This window comes from Crocodylus siamensis, chromosome 7 (genome assembly GCF_052110815.1).
Source record: "Crocodylus siamensis isolate JL-2025a chromosome 7, ASM5211081v1, whole genome shotgun sequence".
Taxonomy (NCBI): Eukaryota; Metazoa; Chordata; order Crocodylia; family Crocodylidae; genus Crocodylus; species Crocodylus siamensis.
Window position 1 is genome coordinate 4,637,735 of NC_143401.1, and position 26,190 is coordinate 4,663,924.

Here is a 26,190-nt window from a genome sequence, read left to right on the forward strand (position 1 = left end):
GCAGGCAAACTGAGGCCTAAGAGAGAAGCGGGGGGTTTCTTAGTGATCTCTTTCTATTGGCCCAACCGTACGGCTGGGAGAGCGAAAGGCACCTGGTGTGCCAAAGCTCGTCTGACGTCTCTCCCAACTGTGCAGCTGGTCCAGGACAAGATACCACTTTTGCCCTACAGAGATTCATCAGAGAGCCTCGAGCTGCCAAGGTGACTTGGAGAGAACTTCTTAACTCTTTTTTCCTCTTCCCAGTGGAAGTGCTGCCCCCCGGACCAAGGGGTCGCTGCTCAGCTGTGCTGGGGGACGAGGAAAACAGGAGGGGATCCATGAGGCTCTTCTCCAGGGCCAGCAACCGGGGTAAGCTCCCCAGAGGAGCTGTGTGTTGCTCTACCTAGACGCCCCGTTTGCTGCACAGATACAGAACAGGATGACGGGCGCTGCCCCGATGTGCATGCCGTCTCGGTCTGAGTCTGGTGACAACCGAGCGTGCAGAAAGGAGGCAGTTTCTGTGCTCCCCTGCTGCTCCCACCCTCCTCCTCCTAACGCTGATGGCCTGGTGCTAGGGGCGACTCTTCTGTGCGGCGTCCAGATGGGCCCGGGTGGGGACGGGTGGGTGAAGTGCCAGCATGGCTCGGAGGGAAGCCAAGGTTAACACGCCATTAATGCTCCCCCCTCCCAGTGCCCGCCCTGGTCATGCTAATTCTCCCCGCAGGCTGGAAGCCCACTGAGCGGTGGACATAAGGACTGCACCCAGCCGCAGGTAGGCTAAGATACCAGCCCATACTGGGCGTACTCAATTAACAACCCTCTTAGCCTGGCCTGACCCTGGGAGACTAACTCTGCTCTCGGCATTGCGGGCATAAACCCAGCAGCTTAACGCAGAGTAACGCAGGGCGGGATGTGGCCCGCTCCCTCCCCAGCTGGGCACCTACCGACGCTGTGACTCTCTGCTCTTTCTCACCACTTCCCTGTTATTTAAAGCCAAAGCTGGTATTTAACAGACTGCAATTGCTCCCGGCTAATTAACACGGTGCAGAGGGAGGGCTCTTTGGGTTGAGGAGGCCATTGGTGTTGAGCTTGTATAATCCCTGCCGCGTGCTAGGGATGCCTGGGTGCGGATGGGACTGGCTCGGCCTCTCTTCCAACCCAGGGCAGCTGCCCCTTCTCCTGACAGCTGCCTCCTTAGTGCCTTCAATCTCCTCAGGAGGAGAACAGAGAGCTCAGCCTGTCTCAAAAAGAAAATTAACAGTAGCCCTATCTTCACCCCCCCGGGCCAGTTTCCCCTGTAAGGGGGGATGCGATGCCAGGCTGATAGTCTGCACAATCCTATTATGCAAAAGATCTTGGCCTTATCAGCAACAAAGGCTCTGACTCCCGATTCCAGTGGCTCTCACCAAATAAAACCTGGTTTCATTTAGAATAAATTGCTCTGGTGCCTGCCGGGAATTTTGTGCTACTGGAGAATTAAATGTGGTCTTGACAAAATCTTTATGAAGAGACAAATTATTCTCCTCGATGCTGGCACACAGAGACACGGATCCTCCCTCCCTGCGGGCAGATAACAAAACTGATGCAACCATTCCTCGCTTTTGCATTTCCTCGCTGCAGTTGTAATGGGAGTAGTAGCACCCCGGAGCCGGCTCTCAGCTGGTGGAGATCATCGGCACTCCCGTAGTGGCGAGCCGGTTTATGCCAGTGGAGGCTTTGGGCCCAGATATGGCATGATGCTATAATAGATCATCAGTAATGCAAATGTTTCCCATTCCCACGTGCCACGGGGAGCGCGGCTGCATCGTGGAGAGGCTCTTGTAACACACGGCTTGGCATTTCCTGGGGCTTGGACTTCGTGTACAGCAGGCAAAGGTAAGAGGCTGATCTTGCCAGGCACTGAGGGCTTCTTGCAAAGTACTGAGTGGCTCTTGCTGCTGGCTGTTTCGCATGCATGTTCCCAGAGCCCTGAGCAAGATGAGACCCTTGCCGTGAGACCGCAGGGGGAAGGACACCCCGAGTGCGTCCTACTGGACAGGTGGGCTCAGCTGCCTGCAGGTCTGTGCTTGGGACGGTCCCACCCTGAGGGGAGACGCAGCAGCTAGACGGGTGGGAAGCTGCCAGCTCTATCATCTCTACTCGGCCGCCGGCGCCCTGGAGGAGCCAGCCGGAGAGAGCAAAGGCAGTGCCATCAGTGCGCATCTCCAGGGTCTCTTGGTGCAAGCATGCTGAATGCAAATCCCTTGACATGTCTCGACATGACCACTAGCATCCTCATGGGCTGATTCGCTCTCTCCCGTCAGCTTGGGCAGTGGGTCTGGGCTGGTCATTTTGAGGCCGGACCTGACCCCGTGTGTACAGTGGCCTGTGAGTGTGTAGGGCACCCAGTACCAATGGCCATGACTACAGGTTGCTGGCTGTACAGGCATAGAGGAGATGGTTCAGGCAGAGGGAGGATGGTTGCATGGTGATAACCCCACGCTGGTTCTCGCACAGGCCTGGGAGTCAGGAGAACTGCACACATGCAACCAACTTGCTGAGCAACCCCTTCCGGCCTCAGTTTCCCCGCGCCCAGAAAGGATGCAGGATGTGATACGGCTCTGCTGATTTAATGTGCATAAGTGGCGCTGAGATCTTTAGTCAAACAGTGCCATGTACCGCAAGTGCAAGGCATCGTCACCTGTAGTGGGGTCGTGCTTCATTGGGAAAGGGTCACTTCTCCTGGCAGGGGTTTCCTGCCTAAAGACCCACCAGGGTTTCCCCACAGAGCTGACGCTTGGATCTCTAGGGCACCGACCCTGGGCTTCTCCTGTACTGGGAGAAACCTCAAAGCCTCTCCCCTGGAGCGCAGGTTGTGAATGGTTCCCCTGCTACAGGGGACATGGCCTGGCCCCAAGCAGCAATTTGCAGCATCCGGGTATCTCCGGGGCAGCTGCCCAAGAGGCATGAAAGCCACATGCACTTTGCGTATGGCTTTGCATAAATCAGGCTGTCCAAAGTGAGTGCCCGCAGTCCCTCTGGCTGCGCTGTATTTGCATTGTCTTCTGCAGGTGTTTGCCTCCATCAGGTGAGGGTGGGCCTGGGTTGCCTTACTGGTCGTGGTGAGCCAGGCTTTGGGCCCCTCTGCTAGTGGTGTCACCCTGCCGGGTATCGTTCTCTGTTGCCCTCTTGGTTAGGGCGGTGGCCGGAGCTGCAAGGGGAGGATGCTGTTGGAAGTGACGGCTGGTGGCAGGTCCCTGTGCACGATGCAGAGGGCAAGGGCCCTGTTTGAGTAAGATCTGCCTATGGTGGTTCTCCAGGAGGGGCCGTCAGCCAAACTTCTTGCTCTCTCTATATCAGGTAACCCCTTGAGGGGTTGATCTTCACCCAAGCAGGTCTGTGAAGCAGCCCAGCACAAACCCTGCCCTGAGCATGGGAGAGCAAACGCCCTCCCATCTGTCTGCCCATCCTTCTCTCCACCTGGGTACTGTAGGCAGCCTGATTTCACCAAGCCTTTCCCCCCGCACCATATTGCACAGGGGACCCGGGGGATGGAGAAGCTGGCTGTCCAAGCAGTTGTGCTCTGCCCACTCACGGTTCTCCAGTGTCTTGCTCAGAGTCCAGCCAGGGTCTGCTTTCAGGGGCTACACGTGTACAGCACCGCTGGTGCTGCCAGGTCACTCGATCTCCAGCACAGGCCCCGCTCAGCCCTGCCCACATGCGCTGAGCCCAGCAACGAGGGGGCGAAGCTGCTCTCGGGGTGTCTGAGGCCATTACAGAGACGGCAGCCCGAGAGACGGTGCCCAGGGTTGGCATATGTGAGCTGGGCAGGGCGTGTTCGAGAGCAGGTGCCCCGGCAGGGACCAGCCTGGAGCTGTCCTGCTGATACATCTCCTGTTCCCTTGTGATTATGGTTGTTACCAGCCCCGTCAGTCTGATGGGCTGCGAAACACCCAGCAGCGCTGGCATCGCCACAGCTGCTCCCAGCATCAGGACTTTCCTCCGTGCCCAGGCTACCTCCCTCATACACAGCCACTACCCTCCTTCTGTGAGACGCGCTTTAATGAGTACTTTGGCAGTGTGGTGCCAGGGTGCTCTGTAAATAACTGGCCCTGGCACAGCCATGCCCAGGGCAGCTAAGCGTAGATGCTTACGCATTCAGGGCCCCTCTGGGCAGGCTGTCCCAGGGCTCTGCCTCTAGCTGAAGAGGCTGTGGTGAGATATGGGCCTGTGAGCCCTATGCACCTAGGCTTGGCATCAGTCAGGGCGATATTTGCTGTCTAGGGAATAGGCAGGCAGGAGCCCGGAGCCCAAAGCGACTACTAGCCAGGGTGAAGTTCAGTTGTCCCTGCCTGTGTCTGGAAGGGCGCCATGGCAAGGCTGCCACTGCTTCAAAGAGATGACAGCCATGCCTGAGCCTGATGATCCTGTCACCATGCTGCTGACACGGCCAGCACTGGCTTGCCACCTCTCTCGTGGGCACCCCCAGTGATACAAGGGGGCTGGCACCACTGCAAGGCCTTTGTTGGCAATGGCCTGCCAGTGGCACCTTGCACAAAGAGCCAGACTCTCTCCTGGCTTTGGGAGCACACAGGGCGCTTTGCGTTTCTCGGGACCTCCGCGCGTCTGGCCACCTCCGTAGAGCACCCACGCTGCCAGCCTTGCTATGGGTGAAGCCTTTTGCAACTGTCAGCCGGGATCCAGTGGCTGGGTGCATTACAAATAGGCCGTGCCCTAATGGGCAGGTGGTTTTGCCGCATCTTTCCTTCCAGCCTCACCATCTCTTTCCCCCCTTCTCTTCCTCACCTTGGGCTGCAGCTTAGGGATGCTTGTGACCCCACACAGCTTGTGAGCCAGCAAACTGCAGGAATTACAATGCTTGGAGAATCACAAGTTAGCCAGGGCACCCTCCTGCCTCTCATGCCAACAGGTTCTGCGTGGGCAGCTGCCCAGGGAGGGGCTTGAAGCATCTCCATCTCTCAGGGGTCACCAAGACTGAGCAGCGGATGCCTGTGCAGTGCTTTGGCTTCCTGAAATGTGGCCTGAGTGCCAAGTATCTAGATGAAACCTGTGGACTTTGTCTAGACCCTGGGCTGGTGTCTGTGGTGGGTGTCACTGGACCCACCATGCTCCAGAGCTGGAAAGTCACCTCCTGAGGCTGCTCAGGGCACATCCCCAGCACCTGCTCTCAGACCCAGCACTGGGGTCGAGCCCAGGTGGGTGAATGTTTGGCCCAGGCATGTGCCAATGGATGTGGGTGGGTCGGGGTCTGTCCTCCCCCAGACCCACCACTGAGGGAGCATAGCCAAACTCTGCATTGCTTTCCAAAGTGCCTAGGGCTTTAGACCCTGGGGGTCAGGGCAGATGGAGCGGGGTGGAGATGGGACAGCAGGGCTGTGTATCGCCAGAGCAATCTCAGCATGTCTTAGTATGGCTCAAAGATGCCGTTTGTGGGCTGGCATCTTGCCTTCCTTGCAGAGCTGCAGGTCGCAGTCCTGAGGACCATGGGAGCAGGAAGGTGCTTCCTATGGCAGCATCCTGCCCTCAGAGTCCACATCCCCTTCCCCACTGCTTTGTTGCAGCCTGCTGCAAAGTGGTGAGAGTGGGAGCCAGGCTGCTCTTCTGAAGAGGCCGAGGTGGAGGAGGTGCAAACTGGCCACCGCTTCACAATGTCTTGCCCGCAGGCAGAGATGCCCATGTGGTGCCACTTAAAAGCCTCTCCGGCTGCCTTCAGGAGCACCGAGAAGCATCCAGACTATGTGGGGCGCTTAGAGCTTGGAAACGGCTCACCAGGTGCGCTCCGAGGGCAGGCAATGAACCCCATGCAGACCTAGAGTGGGAAAGCCCATTGTACCCCTCTTGCCTGGCTCTTGAGCCTCATCATGACTTGTTAGTACTTTGTTATATGTACAGCACCTTGCACAGCAACGGCCCGACTCCTGCTGGCAGCCTGTAGATGCAGCCATGCTGTGAATACCTAATACGTGGCACTAACCTGCGTGTCCTACTGAGCTGGGTTGGAGTCTCCCTCTTCTCTGCGTGGTCCCCTGGACTAGGTGGGGCCTGGGGTTTTAAAGGTATTTAGGAACCCCACGGTGCAGCTAGATGCCTAGCAGGATTTTACCGAGGTGCCTAACTGCCCTGGATTTCAGTGGGAACTGAAAGCCCTGGACATGCCTAGCTGCAGATGCTAAATGCCTCCACACAACCCTCCCCCTGGGCCCTTTCCCTCCCACCGGGCCCAGCATGTTCACCACCCACTGCCCCAGACAGGGTGTTTTTCCATCTGTGGCTCACCGTGGAGTTAAAATAACCTGGGAAGGAGCAACGACCCCTGGGAAAGAGCACCGCTGCTTTGTCAAATCAAAGGCCGGCTCTGAAATTCAGAAGCACTCAGCCTTCAATCTCCAAGGGGCCCTGGGTTTCTTTTGTTGCCTCACTACCTCCACAGGCCCTGTAAAGTGTCTGCCACTCCTCGTTAAACCGTAATGCAGCAGCTGAGGTAGCAAAGGCTGCCCCAGCCCAGGGCTGGGCTCTGTTTGAGGCGAGAGGGGATTGCCTGCTCTTTTATTCAGCCCCTGCGGCCGACAAGGGCTCAGCTTCTGCACCGGGTCCCCTCCTGGAGGACACGTCCGGGCTGAGAAAGGGGGACGGGACGGAGACGGCGTGGTCTGAGCTCTTCCTAGAGGGATGTGTGCCCAGGCCGCTGGGTGGCTCAAGGGGGCGGGAGGGGCAGGCATGGATACTGTCCCCTCTCCTCCTTTTTGATGAATAGATGGTTTTCTCCACCTTTAGGGAACAAAGCAAGGCAGCCACCTCTTGGACAAGCCCGGCAGACTCCCAGAGAGCCTCTCCACCCTAAACCACTCTGGCAAAGCAATCCAGCTCTGTCCTCCTACCGCGGTGGGAGCCCCCCAGCTGGGACCACCGACGCAGCACGTCTCTGCTGCTTCCCACCACTTCCCAACCCCAGGTAACGGCACCAACACCAGACCCGAAAGAGCCATTTGCCAGAGTCGGATATTGGCCCTACTGGGGACTTTGTCTCAGTGACTCAGTGTCCCCGGCTGGACCGCGATTCCCTCCGTGACTTTCCCAGTGGGCCAAATTCTAAATATTTCAGAGCCCAGCCTTGTTGGGATGGGTGAGAGGGGTCGCACGGCGGTGCCGCTCTACTCTGACTGCCTGAGTCCACCGGCCCGCCTGCCACGAACACTCGCACGTGAGCGTTGGACACTTGCTTTTGGCCAGGGGCTCTTTCCAGCGATGCTGAAACGTGCTTCTCCAGGAGCCGCTTTCTGCAAGGAAACCTCATGCGGCAGCAATGTCTGCGCGCCCGAGAGGAGCGAATGCAGCTGAAAGAGCCCCCTGGCAGGTGCAAACAAGCAAATCCCTGGGAGGAAAATGCAATTTTGCACGACTCATCTACCGCTAAGGGAGACAAGGAGACGCTACTTGGCAGGGGGGCACCTACAGTTGTGCCCAGCGCTGGGCAGCTGCCTCCAGGCAGCTTGAATGTCACAGAAGGTTGCAATGGTCTTTTCTGGCTTCTAAGGCCTCAAACCGCTGAATTATTTTAAGCCCTTGCCCTGGCTCCGTCTTCCCCAGCCTTTGCAACGTGGCTTCTGTTCACCTCTCTCTGTAGGTTTGAAGGGCACGATGGCAAAGTGCCCCCAGGTTGCGGCGTGCAAGGGAGCCCATGATTTCATAGATTTCATAGATTTCATAGACATCAGGGCTGGAAGGGACCTCGGGAGATCATTGAGTCCAGCCCCCTGCCCAAAGGGCAGGAAGTCAGCTGGGGTCATAGGATCCCAGCAAGATAAGCACCCATGAACGACGCCATGAGTCGGAACAGCTTGGTGGTTCGAGGACAGCTCCATGCTGCACTTGCAGGCCCTTGCTCCGGAGAAGCCACACGTCTCTGGCCTGTCCGTGCCCTGCTCCTCCGGAGCGTTGCAGGCACCAGCCCAGTCTCTGATGAATAAGTAATGCGCTAAAAGGGCGGGTGGGGGGGGATTCTCTCTCTTTAATGGCCCTTGCAGGCCACAGAGCAGTAATTGTCCCTTGAATGATTTAGGCCCATTCGGTCTCTCCTGAGAGGCTCTGGCAGGAGAGGGAGAATTGCTCTCCAGAGCTTTTCAGCAAGTCCCTCTGGGTGTGCCAGGCCAGCCGCAGTGGCGCTCGCCGCAGCAGAGGGGCCGGGGGCCAGTGGAGGGCTCCCACTCGCGGCGTCCCCACGTCACCTGTGTGAGGACACAAGGAGACAGGAGGCTTCCCCGTCATCTCCCCCCTGCGAGCCCTGGCCCACATGCTGCTGAAATGCCGCGGGGACGAGATACCACGGGAATCGCCCGTTCTCCAGCCGCGCTCGCCCAAGAGCAGAGGAGCTGCGACCCCAGGAACGTCCTTGTGAAGCGGCCGGCCAGGACAGGGATATTCGGGGGTCAAGATATTCAGGTGTAGGCCAAGCTGGCGGTGCCATAAATGGCTCCTCTCTGACTCCCGCCTCCCTTTTTGTCCCTGTTTGCTGCCAGCGCATCTCCGGGCCCGCGGGTCTCCGGCGTGTCCCACCACCCGTCTTGCCGGCTGCCGCCCGCTAAAGCTGTGCCCCGGGCAGAGGGAGCGCATCCCTCCGTGGGGACACGCGGTCGGAGGAGATGCCAGGGATGGAAAAGGGCACGGGGGGGGATCTGCAGCACAGACCCCCCCACTATTGCAAGAGCTGCTGGCGGGGCACTCGTATGCCCCAGCCCCGCCTGGGCGCTCGGCGCTGTCATCGTGGTGTGGCCGTGGCCTGTCCCTGTAGAGCTGTAAAGCACATTGTAGGAAGCAGAGCTGGGGACGGGGCTCCGGCCTCCTGGCTTCTATTTCTGGCTCGCAGTGTTACTTTAGCTCAGCTGCTTGCCCCCCGCCCCCGTGCCTCAGTTTCCCCAGGAGCGGCACAGGGTGCTGGCGCGGCCTAGGCCTGTCGCTCAGGACAGCCGTGAGGATTAATTAAGCCATGCTGCCGGGCACCTGGAAGCTGCAGGTGAAAGGTAAGTGCTGCGGGGTTAATTAGCTCTGTTTTTGTAGCTGCTTTGCCTTGCCTCCTCTCACTCTCCCACGGTTCATGCTGACAACGCAGACCCTAGGCGGACAGGACCCTGCTGCGACCTGCGCCGGTCGCAGTCCCGGGCTGGGGATCGCTCCGTGCCCACGGTCAGCCCGCGGGAAGGCGCTGCCTGGCACGTTCCCCCAGGCTCCTCCTCCCCCTAGGTCCCACCCGCTGCAGAGGTGCCCTGGTACCAGGCTGGGGAGGGAAGGGAAGAGGCGCCGGGCAGGAGGGGTCCCCAGGCCAGAAGGGATGTGGAGGGGTGGGACAGAGTGAGCAGATGTGGGGGCTGAGAGGAGTGAAGCCAGCCGGGGGGGGCCCCTCGGACCAGGGCTGGAGAAGGAGCAGGTGAAGGCAGCTGGACGCTGTGCAGAGCATCCTTGTCCCTCGGGGTACCAGGGGGAGGGGGCAGCGGCTCCCCCTGCCCTGACAGGCCTGTTCTGAGCAGTGCCCCCCGCCTCGAGAGACGCCCCCACCCAGCAGCCGTCGCAGCTCCGTCACGGGGCGGTGCTGCTATTATAGGGCAAAGGAGCACGCCATGCCCGCCCCAGCAGCCCCCGGCTCAGCGGCGGAGGGACCGGCTCACGGGGGCCCCGCACCACCGAGGAGTCTGGGTGGGGGCTGAAAGGGGCAAAGCCGCGTGCAGACCTGCCCGGGGTCACAGCGTTGGGGGGTGGAGCAAGGGAGCAGACACGCAGCGTGGGGGAATGGACCGCTGCCAGCGCAACAGTGGTGCTGCAAGGCCGCGGCCACGGCGGGAGCCAGCGCAGCCCTGCTCTAGCAGCTGGGGACTGGGCAGGAGCCAGCCGGGGGGGTATGGAGCAGCAGGGACCGGGCCACCGCCTCGTGCCAGTGCAGTCCCGCGGCATGGGGGCTCCAGGCTGCCCTGGCCAGGGGGGTGGCTTCCACAGGCCAGGGCCTCCAAAGAGCTCAGCCTGCCAGGTCCATGATGAGCACAGGCCACTTTTGGCCTGTGGCCACGAAGTGGCAGCGCTCAGGCCCACGTCCCCCCCCACTGTGAGTTCAGCCTCCGGGTCCATCCATGCTCTGGGCTCCTGCGGCGGGGACAAGCCCCAAACTACCCAGCTACGGAGCACCTTAGGCAGGAGCCACACCAGGGTCGAGCCAAGGGCAAGGCGAGGCTGGCAGCGCAGACCGGGCAGTGGGCGCGAGCTGTCCAGCGCGGGCGGGCCGTGGCTGCAACGGGGCACCTTTCTGCTCGTCCGCCGGAGGCTGTTCGGAGCCAGACCCTAGGGCTGGGGCCCCTCTGGGCACAAGCAAAGCCCTGGGAAACGGTGAAGGGAGGAGGCTTTCCTCCAGTGAGCCACAGGCCTGGGAAGCCCCCGGGGGAGAGAAGGGCACGTAGAAGAGGTTTGACTTTGCCCAGAGCAGGCTGGGATTTGCCCCTGCTCCCCAGGGGAGTGGGCGCTGCAGAGGCGCAGCCCAGATCTAGCCAGCTGGTTGCAGCCCCCTCCCCGAGACGGGGCAGCCCTGTCCCGACCCCGCCGGCCCTCGGTGCCCACCAGAGGGGAAGCCGCGAGATGCGTCCAGAACAAGGCGCGGGGTTCACCTGGCCTCGACCTGCCTCCCCGGAGCCGAGTGCAGCCAAGCACTGGGTGTTGCTGGTGCCATTTTGTTCTCCGGGAGCCCTAGCTTCTGCCCGCCCGGCTCCGCGCCAGCTCTGCACGTGCTGGGAGACCGGGGCTTTGCCCGTGGGGATCTGGGGCATCGGTGCTGCCACCCCACCCGGGCCATTCCCCCAGCGACCCTGATCTGGAGAGACCTCCCTTCGCAGGCAGCCCCCCTGGCCCCTGGCCGCTGCGCCTCCTTCCTCCCTCGACGGACCCGACGGCATCGCCCCGCCCCACGGCTTGCAAGGAGCGGGGCCGCCATGGGCCCCGGCCCTGCTTCTGCACGGGGCCATCCCAGCGTGCCCGAGGCCGCCCTGGTTCATTTGGGATCGGGTTTTGCCCCCACTGGTTTCCTCGGCGCAGGATCCGGCTCTTCCTGCTGGGATGCGATCGCTCTGCCCCGTCGCTGCCTCTCAGCCCCAGCCTGGACGAAGCCCCGGGTGCTGGTGTGGGCCGGGAAGGCAGGTAGGTCCTTGCCGTCTGGGGACTTGGAGTCACCTGCCTGTGGCTGGGCTGGGCTGCTCTCCTGCTGCTGCTTGGCAGAGGTGCTGCAGCGAGCCTGAAAGCCTGCATCCCCGCGTTGCATCTGAGCCCCCGTCTCACGCCAGCGAGCCCGGCGCTGGAGGGCACCTGGGCACGGGATCCTGGCGCGTTCCCATCTGGCCTGCAGGCCCCCAGCAGGCTGGCGGGGCGGGCAGCGACGTCGCCTCGGCCCCCTCCCCGGCCCCTCGGCTAAGCCCGCGCAGCCGGCTCTGCAGGACTCGGACGGCCACTCCCTGGAGCCGGGCTCCGCCTCACCGCGTCCCCCGAAGCAGGCTTGTTCCCCGCCACGAGCTGCCCCCATTGTCCTCCTGCCCTGGCCAGCAAAGACCTGGATAAGCCACAGAGCAAGCACCGCCACGGGAGCTGGACGCGCCCGTCCTCCGCAAGCCGCCCCGTGCCCCCAGAGGCGCGGCTGCGGGACCACGAGACCCTCTCCATCCCCTTTTGGGGAGCAACTGTTTTGGGGAGTCTGGCCTTGCGTCCTGGGAGCCTGGCAGCTCCCCCCGGCAAAAATAAGTGCAGTGTGGGCTAGGTACCGTAGGATCCCCTGCCCGGCAGGGAGGACGTTGTTCCCTGGCACACCCCATGGGTCTTGCCCCCGTTCCCTCCGTGGCAGAGACAAGCAAGGACCCTCTTCCCCTTGCAGCCAGGGGGCTGGCCTCCGGCGCGGCCTCCCGCTCCACCCGGGAACTTCCCCGCCGGCCGAGCAGCACGGCAGCCGTGCCCGGCTGTCTCCCCACCCAGCGCCTTGGACCAGGGCGAGAGGGAGAGCGTGAGCGCCGCATGGCTGTCCAGCCAGAGCCGCCGCGAAGAGGAGAGGGCATTGCGCTCGCCTCGCCTCGCCTCTCCTCTCCTGTGGCTGCAGGCAAGCAGAATTTACCGCAGGGGTGCTGAGCAGAGCGATGCAGTGCCCAGCTGCCGGCGCCGTGAGCACGGCCTAGCAGCGGCGATGCGCCACTGGCACCTGTGCCACCGCTCCACCCAGCCAGCCGCCGCGGAGACTCACCCTGCCCACTGCCGCGAAGGGTAGGGGGCACGGGCAGCTGGGAAGGAGCACCGACTCCCCAGCCCCTTCGCACACCCCTCTGCACAGGCTGCATCCAGTCACCGCCCAGCGCCTGGGAGAGCCCCACGCACGGGGGCAGGGGTGGGTGCCAGCTGCACCCTTCTCCCATGGAAAGAGGCTCCGGGTTTAAACGGAGAAGGGGGGGAAAGTAAGTGACGGCTTGCATCGGAGACGCGACGCCCCCCAAGCAGACGGAGGGAAACCGCGTAGACCCCAAGGAGCTGTCCTGCTTTCCAGGCGAGGAGGAAGAAGGCAGCTCCCGCAGCCAGGGGCTTCCTAGCCCAGCCCCTGTCTTACAGCTCTGGAAATGCCAGATGCTCCGGGGCAACAAACCCACTGCTACCTTTGATCGGGGGTCTCGGGTCTCAGCCCCCCACCGACGGAGCCAGCAACTCACCGTGCTGGTGGGAAGAGCGAAAGGCCAGCTCTCCGGGAAAGGCAGGCAGGCGGCCGGAGTCTTCCTCCCAATCTTCTGCGGATCCTATTAGAGTGAGGAGCGTCTGGGAATATCAGCCTTCAGAGCCCTTCCCATGCGTGTGTGCGTGTGCGAGTGTGCGAGTGTGTGTGTGTCTCTGGTGAAGGCAGCCTCAGTGCAGCAGCTGCTGCTATCAGTATAAAATGCATCACAAAGACCACCATAGACCACTACTCCCCCCTAAAATGACTGTGACGTCTGACGTGCAAGGAAGCCAGGGCTGCTTAACCCTCTGCTTGCTGGGCTGCCCGCGGGTCGGAGGGCTGCAGCGGGTCGGCCCGGGGCTCTGGCCCTGAGGGCCGCGCGCCGTGTCGGGGAAGAGGCTGCTGTGGGTCGTGGGGTGAGCTCAGGTCTCGCTGCTTCTAAATTTGCCGCTGACTCAGCCCTGGAGGCTGCTGCATCCCGTGGGAGGGGGGCCCGTTGCCAGGCCCCGCATGCGGTCTGCTCCTAACGGGCGGGTTTCCAGCTGCGCCGACATCAAGGAGGCTGGGGCCTGCTCCCGGAGGCACCGCTGCCCGGTGGGGTGACACCAGGAAAGTTGCTTCCTGTCTCTGCCTCGGCTTCCCCGAAACCCGGCGGGTTTAGACAGACCGCAGGCTCCTCGGGGCAGGGGCTCCTCTCTCCAGCACTTGGGCAGGGGCTCAGAGCCTCCAGCCGCGAGCGGAGCCCAGGCAGGAGCCAGCCGGCACCCTCTGCTCCCCGCTGCTGCTCCACAGCTGGCAGGGGAGAGGCCGTGCAGCTGCTGCGGGGGATCATCTGCCCGCTGCCAGGCACAGAGCAACTGTCTGGGCTGGGGCGGCCGCCCTGGGAATATCGCCCTGACGACCTTGCGGCGATCCCAGCCTTCCCGGGAGCGCTGGGATCCTGTTTTGCTGCGTTATTCGTGGTCAAGTCATATGGCTGCTCTTGCTCCATAGGTTGTACCTCGGATGCCGGGTGGTGGACACAGCCCCAGCCCCCGCGCCGCAGTTCCCTTTGCTGGCTGAGCGCTCCCGCTGTCGCGCCACGCGTGGAAGGAGCAGGAGGAGAGGGGCCGGCACGCCTGCGGGAGGAGGGAAGGGCCCTGTGGCAAGGCCGGGAAGCAGGTGACGTGCCTGGGATGCGTGTCCGTGGTGCCAGGAGCCTGCGGGCAGGCGGCGGGCCAGGAGGACTTCCAGTTCGCCGGTATGGAGCGTGGCGCGGAGGCCTCCCAGCCCGCCTGGGCCTGGGCCTGGGCTCGGGAGGGCTGAGCGGGGGCGAGGGGTCTGTGCCTCCTCACTGGGCAATTCCTGTGGCCTGTTTGGGGTCCAGCTCCCCTGCGAGGGCTAGGAGGAAGCTCCCTTGCCTCGCCTCCCCGGGAGGGCTCTGACACCCCACTAACCAGGGTCATCTCCTTCCTACCCACGTGCTGAGTACGTGGCGGTCCCCGGCCCCGCTCCGGCCCCTGGCTCCAAGGGTGCAAGGACCCGCACTCCTCTCCACACTCCCGCCCTCCCATCCCTGCTCCAAACCCTTGCTCTTTCCACTCCCCTCTCCCTTTCCTCCCACGTGCCTCCACCTCCCCCGTCAGGTCTGCTGGCCGTGGCTCCCTGCGGCTCCCATCGCAGCGTGGGAGCAAAGGAGACTGCCCGGGCGGGGGTCCGGGGCTCTTGGCTCCTAGGGGCTGCGCTGCAGGGCTTTCCCACCCTCGAGCCCGTGCTGCGATACAGCGCTGTTGCCGTAGACGGCTCCAGCGCTTTCCTTTGGGCTTTTCCAGGCCAGCGTCTCCCTTTTACACGCAGAGCATCACTACAGTCCCAGGAGAGGCCAGCCCATCCGGCCCGCAGGTTGACGCCGCGACGGCAGGCCGAGGCTGGGGCGCGGGCCGGGGGCCGGGGCCTGCGCGGCTGGGCTCCCGGCGCCGGCCCCTGCCTCTGACCGGTGCCCCGGTGCCCTCCTTCAGGACCCCCCCGGGGAGACCAGGTGGGGACCGGCCAAGTTGAGTCTGCTCCCGGGCCCCGTGCAGCTGCACCCTTGCGCTGGGTGCGGCTCGGGAAGGCGGCCCGCGTGGTTCTGATCGGCTTGGATGAAGCCAGATGCCTTGTGCAGCCCGCCTCTGTGCGCAGCTCGGCCCCCCAGCCCAAAGGAAAGGCGGGCATGGGAGAGTTTCGCGCCGGGGGGCAGCTGACTTCCGCCGCGGCCGAGTGGGCCAGCGTATGTGAGGACAGGCGCTAGGAGGGGTCTCCCCGTGCCGGACGCAGGTGCCGCGGGTTGGCTGGGAGAGCCCAGGCTAGGGGAAGGGAGCGCTGGAAAGTCCCCCTGGCCCCGCACTGTCCTGGTGCCCACCTCAGGCTCTCGGCCAGCCCTGGGGGGAGCGTGCCAGCGCCCCGGGCCCCCCCGAGCAGCGGGCAGGCCGCCTGCGACTGGCTGGCCCGGCTGCCGCTCACGGCTGTGCCACGAGCGGCTCCAGCCTCGCATTTCCATGGCGACGGCCAATCGCCGTGATATTTTCTCACTCTTGACAGTCCCCCATTCATCACGGCTCAAGCCACCGGGCCGGCTGGAGACCCGAAACCAGTCGCTGCTCGTCATGACTAGGTTTAATCGCTTGGAGGGGAGGGAGGGGGCGTGGGAGAGGCCAAAAAAGAGGAGGCAAGCCGGCACGGCGGAGGTGGGCTGGGTCAGGAGCCCCCGGTGCCCCCGAGCCCAGGGAGAGGTGGCTTCGGGGTGGGTCGGAGCAGGGAGGTGACAAGTGTCGGGAGGGGGCGTCGGGGGCACGCAGGGACAGCACGCGGCGCTGGCGACGCGGGGCCCGGAGCGGTCCGTGGGCCCGTATCGGCCCGTGCAGACCCGGCGAGCTGCCGTCTGCGGGCTGCGTGCGGCTAGGCGGAGTGGAAGGAGGCGCGCGCGGCTTCGGAGGATCTGGTCTGAGAGAGCCTGGTGGCTGGAGACGCTCGGTGGCTTTGCACAACGCCCAGCCCGGGGCAGCCTGGATAGCTGCTGCATTAAGGAGGCGGGGGAGCAGTGCGGCCTCACGGGTGAGAAGAGCAGGTGTGCCAGGAGGCAGAGCGGGAGCGAGGCGTGGGAGCGTGTCTGGGCAGCGCTGCCGGCATGGGCGGGAGGGGACGGAGAGGAGCTCTGCAGAGCAGGGAATGGGTGGGGATGGCGCTCAGACGCTGGGCGTCTGTCTCCTTTTGAGATCGGGCCTCTGGTTTGGGCCCGTGAAAGTCTGTGGGGTTTGACTCGGCGAACGGGAGAAGCATTGAGCAGTCCCATCCCTGCCCTTTATCGGGATGCGCCGCGGATTCAGCTTGCCGTTTGTGCCTTGCGTAAAACGCCGGGGATGTGTGCCCCCCAAGCCTGCTTCCTCCGTGCTGGCGGACCGCTGATGCCCAGTCCGGGCTCTCGGCTGGGTGGGAAGGTTGAATCACGGGCAGTGGCTGAAGGCAGCAGACGGCGACACTGAGAGCTGGGAGGAGCTGGCCGCTAACCGACTCCAGTGACACTGCAGCGTCCACCGTGCGCAGCCCCCTTTGAAGTAAAGCACCGTGCCCGGAAAGCAGAGAAGAGAGAGTGAAGGAAGGAAAAGGGGAGAAATCCCAGCTTACGGCCTACGGTGTAAAGACCTGCAGCACCTGTGGATGGATCTGTGGCTCCTCGAGACCCGTCAATGAGCGGTGGTGGCAGTCGTCCTTGAATCGAGGAGTTGCCACCGCCAGCAGCGAGCCGGCAACCCCTGAAAGAAGGGCGCTCCCCCTTCCTTCAAAGGTGCCGTCTCACCGAGCCTAGCCCCTGCCTTGGAGCAAACGTGGTGGCGCGTGAACCAAACCCGTGATCTTCCGAGGTCCCTTCCAGCCCAAATGTCTAATGTCTATGAAAACCTGTCCTGAAACCAGAAGGGCAGAGGCCCCATCTCCTGAGGCTTGCCCCAGAGCTTCATCATGCATTTTAATAGCCTGCATTACGAGGCGTGCATTGTCTCTGCCCTAGGACCTTCCCCATCTGCTCAGCAGCCCAGAGTCCAAGATATGGAGAACCTGGCCGGCTAAATGTTGCTGAGAGGACGGGGATGGGGGGCAGCCCGGAGGCTAGAAAGGTGGTAACGTGGCTATGGGTGAAGGGGGACCAGTGAGGCGACCCCGCGTGCGGCCGTGTTGCACGGCTCGTGTCTCCCCTGAAGCAGGCTGAGCTTTTGGGGCCGCCGAGGCTGCGAAGGAAGGGCTGGTAGAGGAGGTCGCTGCCCCAGTCCGTGGGAGCCAGGATTTCTGCAAACTACACACGTGCCGCATCCCGGAGCTGCAGGGGTTTCACATGTTGGGAGCACAGTGGGAGGCCTAAAAGGTGCTTTGGGTTTTGTGTGCTCGAGCTAGCTAGAGCAGTCACCGCCCTGTCTGGACATGGGGCAGGCAGGTAGCGTTATTAGCACTGAACACACCAACCTTCCCGGGCTTTCGTAGCTCTGAAAAGGCCTCCCCAGCCCACGCAGGTGGTGGTGGGTCTGCTCATAGAGGGCGGCGTGGTCTGCTGTGGCGGTCCGGACCTGGGGCCTGTGCCTGGTTTTGCTGCCGTGGGTGAGTTGCTTCCCTCTGTGCGTCGTCTCCCTCTTGCCCTCTCTCTTGTCTGTTGAGATTATAAACTTGGGGGTGGAGAAAGAATTACCTTGCCCACAAATCCCCAGACCTTAATGAGCATCCTAATGACCTCAGCTCCTTATCTGCACTATGACCCAAGTGTCCCCCATCTCAGCTCCTGTACCACCGGCCGGCTCCTCGTCCCGCACCCAGCACAGCCCTGTTCTGCACAGAGGCCGGAGAGGAGCCAGGCTGCGGAAGTGCGCCCGTGCTTGATCCGCTGCGGTGACTGGGAGCAGATCCCCAGGGGCCGGCTCCTCTCCTGGTCTTGCCTTTGCTGTCTCTGGCTCCCGTGGCCTGTCTTTCCTGCGCTGTACCGTGCCGAATGCCATCTTGCATCATGCTTCTTCTATGCACCTGCTCCAGGGAACTGCCTGGGTCTACCACGCGCAGCGCGACCCTAGGATCTGCTGTGAGCGGCCGGGGAAGAGGCTCCAATCCTAAGGAGCGTCTCTTCCTTTCCTTATCATTCAAGACTGGGGACCCTCCAGGCAGGCACCTGGGCACCTGGGGAGGCTACAGAGCTGGCTAACTCCCCACCCCGGCCAGGTTCCCTGGTGCCATTTGTCACAAAGCTGAAGCCCCCCCTTTAGTGGAGGGGTCTGCTCGGGCTAGGAGGCAGGGGCCAGTGAAGCCCAGGCGGGCTGGAAGAGGAGGGAGTTGGCTTGCTGCTGCCGAAGCAGCTGATTGTGCACGGGGATGCTGCACGGTGACACAGAAAGCTGTCCACCGGGACCACCCCCACCGCCGTGGCTGCTGAGAACAGCTCGTCTCTCCCTCTCGCTCCCATATATGGTCATAACTGCACCGAAACGGTGCTGGGTGGAAGCCGTGTTATGTGTGTGCAGCCTATCAGGAGCCTGCCTCGCAGGAAACCAGGTCAGATCCTGGCAGGCATTTGCCTGGCGCACCGCCCCACGCTGGAGCATCCGCGCCTGTCTCACCTGGGGCTCTCTCCCGGGGTCCCCGCCCCAGCCTGGCCTCGGCCAGGGACAGCCACGTGGGGCACGGAGCCAGGAGCCACGCGTGCAGGCGTTGGCCTGGACCTGGTGGGGGTACAGCGATGCCCATCGAAGGCAGCAGCGGGGCAGGGGTGGGGCACCCCAGGCCGAGGCACGGCCCACGCAGGGGAGAAAGCTATAGGGAAACCTCTCTGCAAATGGTGACCCCACCCCATAAACCAGCCGGCCTGGTGCATAAAACCCATTAAAGGACCAGGGCTTCACTGGCTGGTGTCTAAATCCCTGTGCGACCCCCACAAAGCCCCCAGCCCCAGACTCCCGGCCTGATGCTCGAGTTAGCCAGATCTGTGTGTGTGCTGCGCCTTGGCCCGGGGTCTGCTCCCCATCTGCGCGCCTCCTATCTTGTGGCTGTTGACTGCTGTCCCTTCTGTCCCCCCAGCATGTCTCGGTCCATTAACGGGATCACAGGGAAGGCGAGATTTCTCATGGTTTCATCAGCTGGGTATGTCTCCGTTCCCCTTCCCCGCTGCCGATTTTCTGCTCAGGAAAGAATTTTGCTCCTGACAGCTGCATCCCCTCAAATCTGCCAGTCAAAGAAAACCCTGGAGCCTGGGGAGGGGAGAGGGAGGGGGAAGAGGGGGGATGCGACAGGAGTTCAGGAAGCTCTGTGCCTTTGCCAAGCTGTGTGTCGGGTGCATGCTGGAGTGTATGGACGGAGGGGTGAGGGATGGCTCTTTAATTAGCACTCTGAGTGGGGCTAGAGCAAATTGTAGAGACTTGAGAAGGCACACATGTGCACGTGCATGTGTGCGTGTGCCTGTGTGGAGGGGTGGGGTAGGCAGTGTATTTGGACATATGCATAGTTGCACTGGTATGGTGTGTGGGCAGTATATTTGGGCATTGGGTTGCATTGCAGGGGCGTATTGGTGTCTTGTGTGCACAGATATGCACTTGTGGTTTGTGTGTGTCTACATGTTGGGGGGGTGTTCATGCTGGTGCTACTTGTATTGCTGTCACATGTGCTTAATGCATGTGTGGCACGTGTCCATGCATGCTGGTGGGTGCATTGTGTGTGGGGGCACGCAGGGTTGCACCGATGCACGTGGGCATACTTGGCTCGCATACATGGCAGGGCTCATGCACTTCAATACGTGTGCAGGGTTTGTGTGAGTGCATGGGCACCGGCATCACATGTATGTGGGCTGTTTTGGCTTGGTGGGGCGGGGAACACGGGCTCAGAGGTGTACACATGGGGTTGTACATGCTGGGCTCTGTCCTTGCTGGGTGGGAGGGTGGCCCTGTGTACTGTTGCGAGGTGGCGGCAGTCCCCATGTGCTCTGGGGTGTGCCTACATCAAGGTGGCATCTGGGCATCCCTGCCAGATGGATGGGGGTCCCTTCCTGCAGGCGTTCCCCTCCCCCAACCTGGATTCCCTGTGGGGGGGTCTCACTGTGACAGAAAGGAGCCTTTGGCCCCCTCTTGGTCACAGACCTGCCTCAGACAGAAGCCACAGAGGAGGAAGCACCCAGGAGGGTGGGCGAGGAAGAGACTGCAGAGGCTGAGAGGGGCTGGGCTTTAAGCAGGAGCAGGGCAGCGGGACGGCAGAGCGGCACTGAGGCAGCCAGCACGAGCAGCGATGCAGAAGTAATGCTAATTGGTGCGGGACACTGGAGACGACATGTCGCCGGGACGTGTGAATAGCTGAGCTGCCATCCCGCACGTGGGAACCCCCCCCACCCCACCCTGCCCCTCGGATGGGAGGGAACAGCTTGCAGATGGGCCACGGCCGAGCTGGGACCCTCTGGCACAGGTGCAAGCCGGGGCCCTGCCAATCGATTCTGCTCGGGGCCTTCCCAGTCTCACCACTGGCGCCATAGCCGGGGGGTGCCCGGAGCGTGCAGCAGAGTTGCTGAAATAGCGCATTTCTCTGGTGCCCGATTACATGCTGAGGAGAGCCAGGGAGCGGCTTGGAGGGAGCATCAGACCCTCTTGCAGCTTGCCCGGGGGCCAAGACAGTTGTGGAGTAAGGACAAGCCCCATCCCCTGCATGCCACTGAGGAGCCTGCATGGCTGGTGGCAGGAGAGGGCTTTTCCTGGAGACCCCACATGGCCCCTCGCAGCGGGCACTCATGGGGACCTGGTCCCTGCCTTGCTTTCGCAGGGAGCAGCACGGCTTTTCCATGTCTGGGTGCGGCAGAAGCTCACGCAGGACCTGTGCCTGGCTGTGGACCCTAAGTGCCACCCCCTTGTTTTCACGTTGAAGAGGCGGCTGCACCTTGTGTCTCGGCCTTGCCTGCCCAGCGAAGGTGCCGTTGTGATAGTCCACTCCAGAAGTGGCTGCTTTTTGTGATGGATGCTAGGGGATGCTTCAAGCGGAAGGACAACAGGAATGGCTTATAATCCGAAGGAGGGTCTCACGTATCAGGGCATGTGCAGGAGGAGCTATGCTTGTCTCTGCTGGCATTTAAATATATCGAGGTGTGTTTCTCATTTCCTGTTCTGCACGGCGGCTGGGCATGGGCTGCATAGAGAGGGCAGGCGCTCACTCCTCGGATGCCCCAGGGCTCTGGACTCTGCCGTCAGGAACCACGTGCCCTGGTTCTCCCGGGCTATTGCTACCCTGCTCCTGGGATGCCAGGACCTGCCCCTTCCTGCATGCAGCAGCCTCCAAGCTGCTCAGACGCTCCCCTCCCTGGGATGCCCAGAAGTTGGCACTTTATTACCCCTGCAGCTGATCGAGTGCTGGTGCCTCCAACCTCCTGCAGCCTGCAGGCGCCTGCTGCTGCTGCCTGGGCTGTCTCCATTGCCACGTGGGCATCAGCAATGGATCTGTGCCCCTGGGGCTGCCTTGCAGTGCCTTTTCCCAGCCTTACTCCCCAGGGTTTCTTCAGGCTCCTCCACGGCTCTTCGGAGCTGCATTGATGTTACATTCCCTGCAACGAGCTTGGGCGTTCTCAGCTGGGTTTCTAGCAATGGGGTCGAACACCCGTAGCCCCCATGCCCCACCAAGGGCATGGGCAATCGGGGCTCTCTGCCCAGTATCGCATGGTACAGCTGGTTGCAGAGAGGCCAGAAGGGAATGGTGTCCGATCATGAGTTTTCTCTGATTTAAAAAAATCCCCAATTTTCGGTTTAAAAAAAAAAAGTTACCCCAAATCCACATTTCTCTGTGGGTGTAAATGAAACACCGCTAATGTATAGATGTGGATATATTGGTGTTTCATTCTGATCATGGGAAAATGTGGATTTGAGGTTACTTTCTTTAACCGAAAATTGGGGATTTTTTTTTTAATCAGAGAAAACCAGGATCCGTGCTGATCATAAGCTCTCCCCCTGGGGCAGCCCCTGCAGGCCAGGCCTGTCACCGGGCTGATGCATCAGGACAAGTGTCAAGGGAGACCCTGCTCTGGGGGGAGCTGAAAGGGGGAGCATGCCCGAGAGTGCCCCGTGCTAGCCAAGTGCGGCCCACGGCACTCCCAATGGCACCGCTCTCTGGGCAGCCTGGGAGCGTGGTGCTCCCTGCGTGCCCGCCGCGAACTCGTTTGCAAAACTCTGCTTGCAAACCCTCACCTGTTTGCAAAACCCTGCCTTTTCCATCTCTCTGTCCCCCCGTCTCCCCCCCCAGTGGGGCTCCAGCTCTGCTGGGGAGTCGCTCAGCCTTTTGTTTCAGAGGAGGCTGTTGTTATGGAGACAGCAGGCCGTCAAGAAAAGCCATTAAATGCCAGGCTCGGGAGAAAAAGAGGGATTCCTAGGATGCCATTCCATAACGGCAGGGCCTTTGGGGTCCAAACGCTCCGGCATCTCCGCGGGTGCAACCATGCATCCTCGCCGGGGTCAGTGGAGCGACCTGCAGTGGCCCCAGCGGGGACCTGGCCTCATATTTGAAGGTCCCTTGCCTGTGCCACCTGCAGCCTCGGGGATGATTCAGTCGGACGTCCCCAGCTCCAGCCCACCTCGGCCCAGGTGGCTGCAGCTCGGAGCTGGGCTCGCGAGGCCGCGCCGGCACAAAGCCGGAGGGGAAAATGCCTCCACCGGCCCTTCGTTTTCCAGCTCTCCAGGCCGAGGGGCGGCAGTTCCCGCTCGTGGCAGCGGGAGGCACTGCCGCCCTGCAAACAAGGCCATCCCTAGGCAGCGCCTTCCCGCTCCCTCCGGCCCTAGAAAGGTGTGATGTTAGATCTATTAGCTGGCTTGATCTACTTACGCTGCCTAATACTCTGGTCAGGACAAGGCCTTGGGCTGCCCTCTAGGCTTTACCTTGACCAGTTTAGCACAGGCTGAAGTGCGAGCGCTTTGCCTCCAGGAACATTTCTACCTGGTCCCTCCCTATCGAGGTGTGTGCATGCACGGGGATGGGGCTCCGGGCAGAGTCCTAAGGAGACGATGCCCTGGCAGGGTTTGCCCTGACGTAGGTAGGCTAGCTCAGGTTTCCCTGGACTTGCCACAGAGTGGGGAAAGCAACAGCGCCCCGTCTTCGCAAGGCTTCTGCCCAGAGGCAGCTCCCTCGCCTGATCTGCTGCTTTCATTATTTTACCCCCCGGCTCAATCTGCGGCGCGCTCCCCAGGATCTCAGCCACGGTAGCTAGATAGACGTGAACGCGGGTTTTTACTCCTGGCAGGGCTACCATCAAGCCTTTTTTTGGGCTGTGCAGATATAGCAGAGCCCATTAGCAAAGGTTCCCCTTCAAACCTAACTCGACAGAGTATATCCCTCTATACAGTAACCCGAGCACAGCAATCAGCCCCAAAGCACAGAGCAGTACAGCTGGTCCAATAAAAGATATCGCTCAAAAACCCTTGCTACTCCATAGGTCACCGCAGTGGCAAAAGCAGTTCAGTTCTGGCTCGAAATACAGATTTCCCAATGGATTAATGACTGGCCCTACGATAGGTAGAAATGGGACCCTGGTTTCCTTTATGAATTCAAGCAGAGGAGATTTCTACCTCGATCCATTAATATTGCCAGTACTTTTTGTCACCTAGCTAAGGTCAGGTGTACCCTAGAAACTTTTGCCATTATCGACATGCCAGGTAGAGAAGTGGCATTTTGGGACAGGGGGATGCCATTTCTGTAATGGTAGGCATGCTGGTGTGGATACAGTGGGCATAAAAATGTTCATGTCACTCACAAAACGGGTACAATCTGCTACGGGAAAAGGCGGGGGGGGAGCTCCTTCTCCAAGCTGCTGTTCTGATCTGACCGATCTTTTCTGCAGAGCTGATTCGAAAACAGAAATGCTGAAACCTGTGACCATCCGAGATGGATTTGGCTCTGACTTGTAATGCAAAAGCCGCAAGGTTGGACGGTCGCGTGGACCAGACGCTCTGAGATGCACCAGCTCGGACCCGCGATCGTGCTTCGTGTCGACGGCGCCGAGTCGATTTATTTTGCTGGCGGCAAACACGTTTCATTTTGGCCAACAGAAACATTTTATTCTGACGAAACTTTATCACAGCGGCTATCAAACAGGACAAATCCCCTTAAGTATTATACGTGCACGTTGGAATGCAGTGGCCACAAAAATGAATTGATCTGCTCAAGTTGAAATGCGACGTTTTTACCTTATCAAAAGGCAAACAGTGGCTATTACTGAAAAGCCAGAAAACAATTTAAGTTCACCAAAACTGCTTTTTCCTACCAAAAACAGTTCCCTCAAAATCCTGTGCCTTTCAGTATAGAGTAGACGTAAGTAGCACGCTTATCTATAAGCCTTAAATGACCAACTAAGTCAGTAACTATAAGAACAAGTGTATGAATTTCCCTCTCCCTCGCTGGGGTGCGAACATCGTAAGAGTTGTAGCGTGCTATAAAGGTACAGTATGAGTTAATAACCATTGGCACAAAGCCATTAATAACCAATAAAACAAAATGCTTTCACAGAGCCATCGGAGGAGCCGAAAAAGCCCTTTGCAAATATTAATGAGCTAGCCTTTCTGCAGCTGTCTGCGGTAGGCTAGGCAGGAATAGTTTTCCCTACTATTATGCCCCAATACTTACGTTTCCTTGTGCTTCCCTGGCTGTTGGGCTGTATCCACCTCTTTTCCCTTGCCTTGTACCAGAGGCAAGAGCCATCACCTCGCTGTGTCTCTACAGCCCCAGCCCCATGGAGCACAGGGGCTACTGTAATACATAAACTGGAATGATTTTGCAAAGGGGGAAACTGAGGCACGTGAGCTGAGTGCCCTGCTAGATAGGCTTCCTGTCCAGGGCCATGCAGCTTTTGGCCGTGCTGCGGAGGTAACTGGGCAGTGCCGATTACAACAGCTGGCTCCGTGACGGGGTGGTTTGTTCACCAGGACCTGGACTGAGCCAGGGCCGCGCAAGGGTTAACGGGAGTCTGACTCATTGGCTTCCAGCCCTGGCAGGACCCGAGCTCTCGGAAAGGCCAGGGCCCGTGCTGGGATGCAAGGGCTGTCGCTGAAGCGCTGGTTTGGGGTGCGGGGCTGGGGAAGTACCTGCTGGGCGAGCCAGCTGCCTCGGCCCTGCTCTTGGAGCTGGGACAGGGCCTGCTGCGGGAAGGACTAGAAAGGTCGCTTCACTGCGGCCGGTACAGAGGATCTGAGTGTGCATGTGCAAAGCAGCAAAGAGACTGCTCAAAGAGCTTTGTAACCCCTGAGGGTTAATCCCCTGCAGTGCCCTTCCCTCCTGTGGGGAAACTGAGGCACAGGGCAACTCAGCAATGCGTTCAGCGCTACCTCCCCGTGGCTAGCAGTCTTCGGGTCTCGTTCGTCGGACTGTACTGTAACAAGCACAGCGTCCCACCCTGCAGCCCCATTTGTTGGGTCTCTGGCATCCTCTGATGCTGGGGGTCATCCCTTTAGCACATGGGGCAGGGTAGGAGGTCTGTCCTGGCAGTGCCAGAGAGACTGGTGAGCTCTGGACCCCTGGTCCTGGCTGGGCTGCTGCAGGGTGGGCCATAGGTCTGCAGCTGTCCCAGAGAGGGGGCTGTGGGGGCTCTCGGCGAGGTTTGCTGCTGGGATGCCAGGAGGAAACGATGTACAAAAAACTAGAACTCTTGGTTCCAAAATGATGCCTTTTATTAGTCCAACTGGAAATTGGAGGAAACTCTGGAAGAGGAAGAAAACGTGGAGGAGGAAGTCAGAAAACAAAGACCGGGCAGTGGATGGGGGGTGGGAGGGGAAAGCCCAAATGCTGGTGCCTTTAATTTGGACTGGAAAGGGGCCTTCAGGTCGAGTGTTAATGAAGATCCTGACTGACGCGGAGCTGTGCCTCGGCTGTTCAGGGCGGGCTGCCGAGCAGCGCAGGTAGACCGGTGGGTGACAGCATGCGTCAGCTCCCTTTGGGCTGGGGTGGCGTGCCCAGGTGTGTCCGCAGAGCTGGTGAGGATGACCTCCGGGACGTCTGCCTGCACTGACGCCTCTTAGTGACAGCCCCACCAAAACCGTCCCCTGTGCCTGAGCCCCAAGCCTCCAGCTAAACACCCAGGGCGGGCGTTTCCAGAGTAGGGTCTGGCCTAACCCTGCAGAGAGAGACCCGGGGGAGGGGGCCAGAAGCAGCAGAGCTGTTTAGGTGTCTAATCCCTGTTGCTTTCACGCTTGACCTATGGCATCTGGGGGAGGCCGGACACCCAGGCAGCCTGTTTGGGTGCTGGCTCCGTGCCCTGAGCTGCTCGCAGGCTGCTGGTTCAAAGATGCATGAAATGTAAGTCCAGACGGCTGTCGCTGTCGCCTCGCCCTTGTGTCCGGGGAAGGAGGCAGCCCATCCTGCAGCCCCCAGGGCCCCATCGAGACACTAGAGACAGGCCTGGCGCCCACCAAGAGCGGCACGCCCAGGCTGCGTGCCGCTGCTCCACGCGTGGCTGGCGTGGCATCCCCAGGGCTGCGTGCTGCTAATTGCCAGCGCCCGCCAAGGAG

At 61.2% G+C, this 26,190-nt stretch overlaps 1 protein-coding gene and 1 long non-coding RNA gene across 8 annotated transcripts in view; one reads left to right on the plus strand and one right to left on the minus strand.

The window, feature by feature from the left end:
- The window catches only part of LOC149859358 (CYFIP-related Rac1 interactor A-like), a 31,339-nt gene extending 18,433 nt beyond the window's left edge, over positions 1-12,906 (minus strand). For 2 of the 5 annotated variants that reach the window (XM_090057307.1, XM_090057305.1), the window contains exon 1: positions 12,690-12,906. The gene's annotated coding sequence lies outside the window, so the exon portion shown is untranslated. The remainder of the gene's footprint in view (positions 1-12,689) is intronic. The other 3 variants (XM_090057302.1, XM_090057303.1, XM_090057309.1) reach the window with 2 other exon arrangements.
- A 76-nt stretch (positions 12,907-12,982) lies between these two features.
- Positions 12,983-24,190, plus strand: LOC149859359 (uncharacterized). 3 transcript variants are annotated; one of them, XR_016443475.1, is made up of 4 exons: positions 12,983-13,107; positions 13,685-13,931; positions 14,503-14,708; positions 23,532-24,190. It is a non-coding gene; the product is annotated as an uncharacterized LOC149859359 (long non-coding RNA). The 3 variants fall into 3 exon arrangements; XR_016443474.1 differs by having other exon boundaries at positions 13,016-13,117; XR_016443476.1 differs by lacking the exon at positions 14,503-14,708 and having other exon boundaries at positions 13,003-13,117.
- Positions 24,191-26,190: the final 2,000 nt, after the last annotated feature.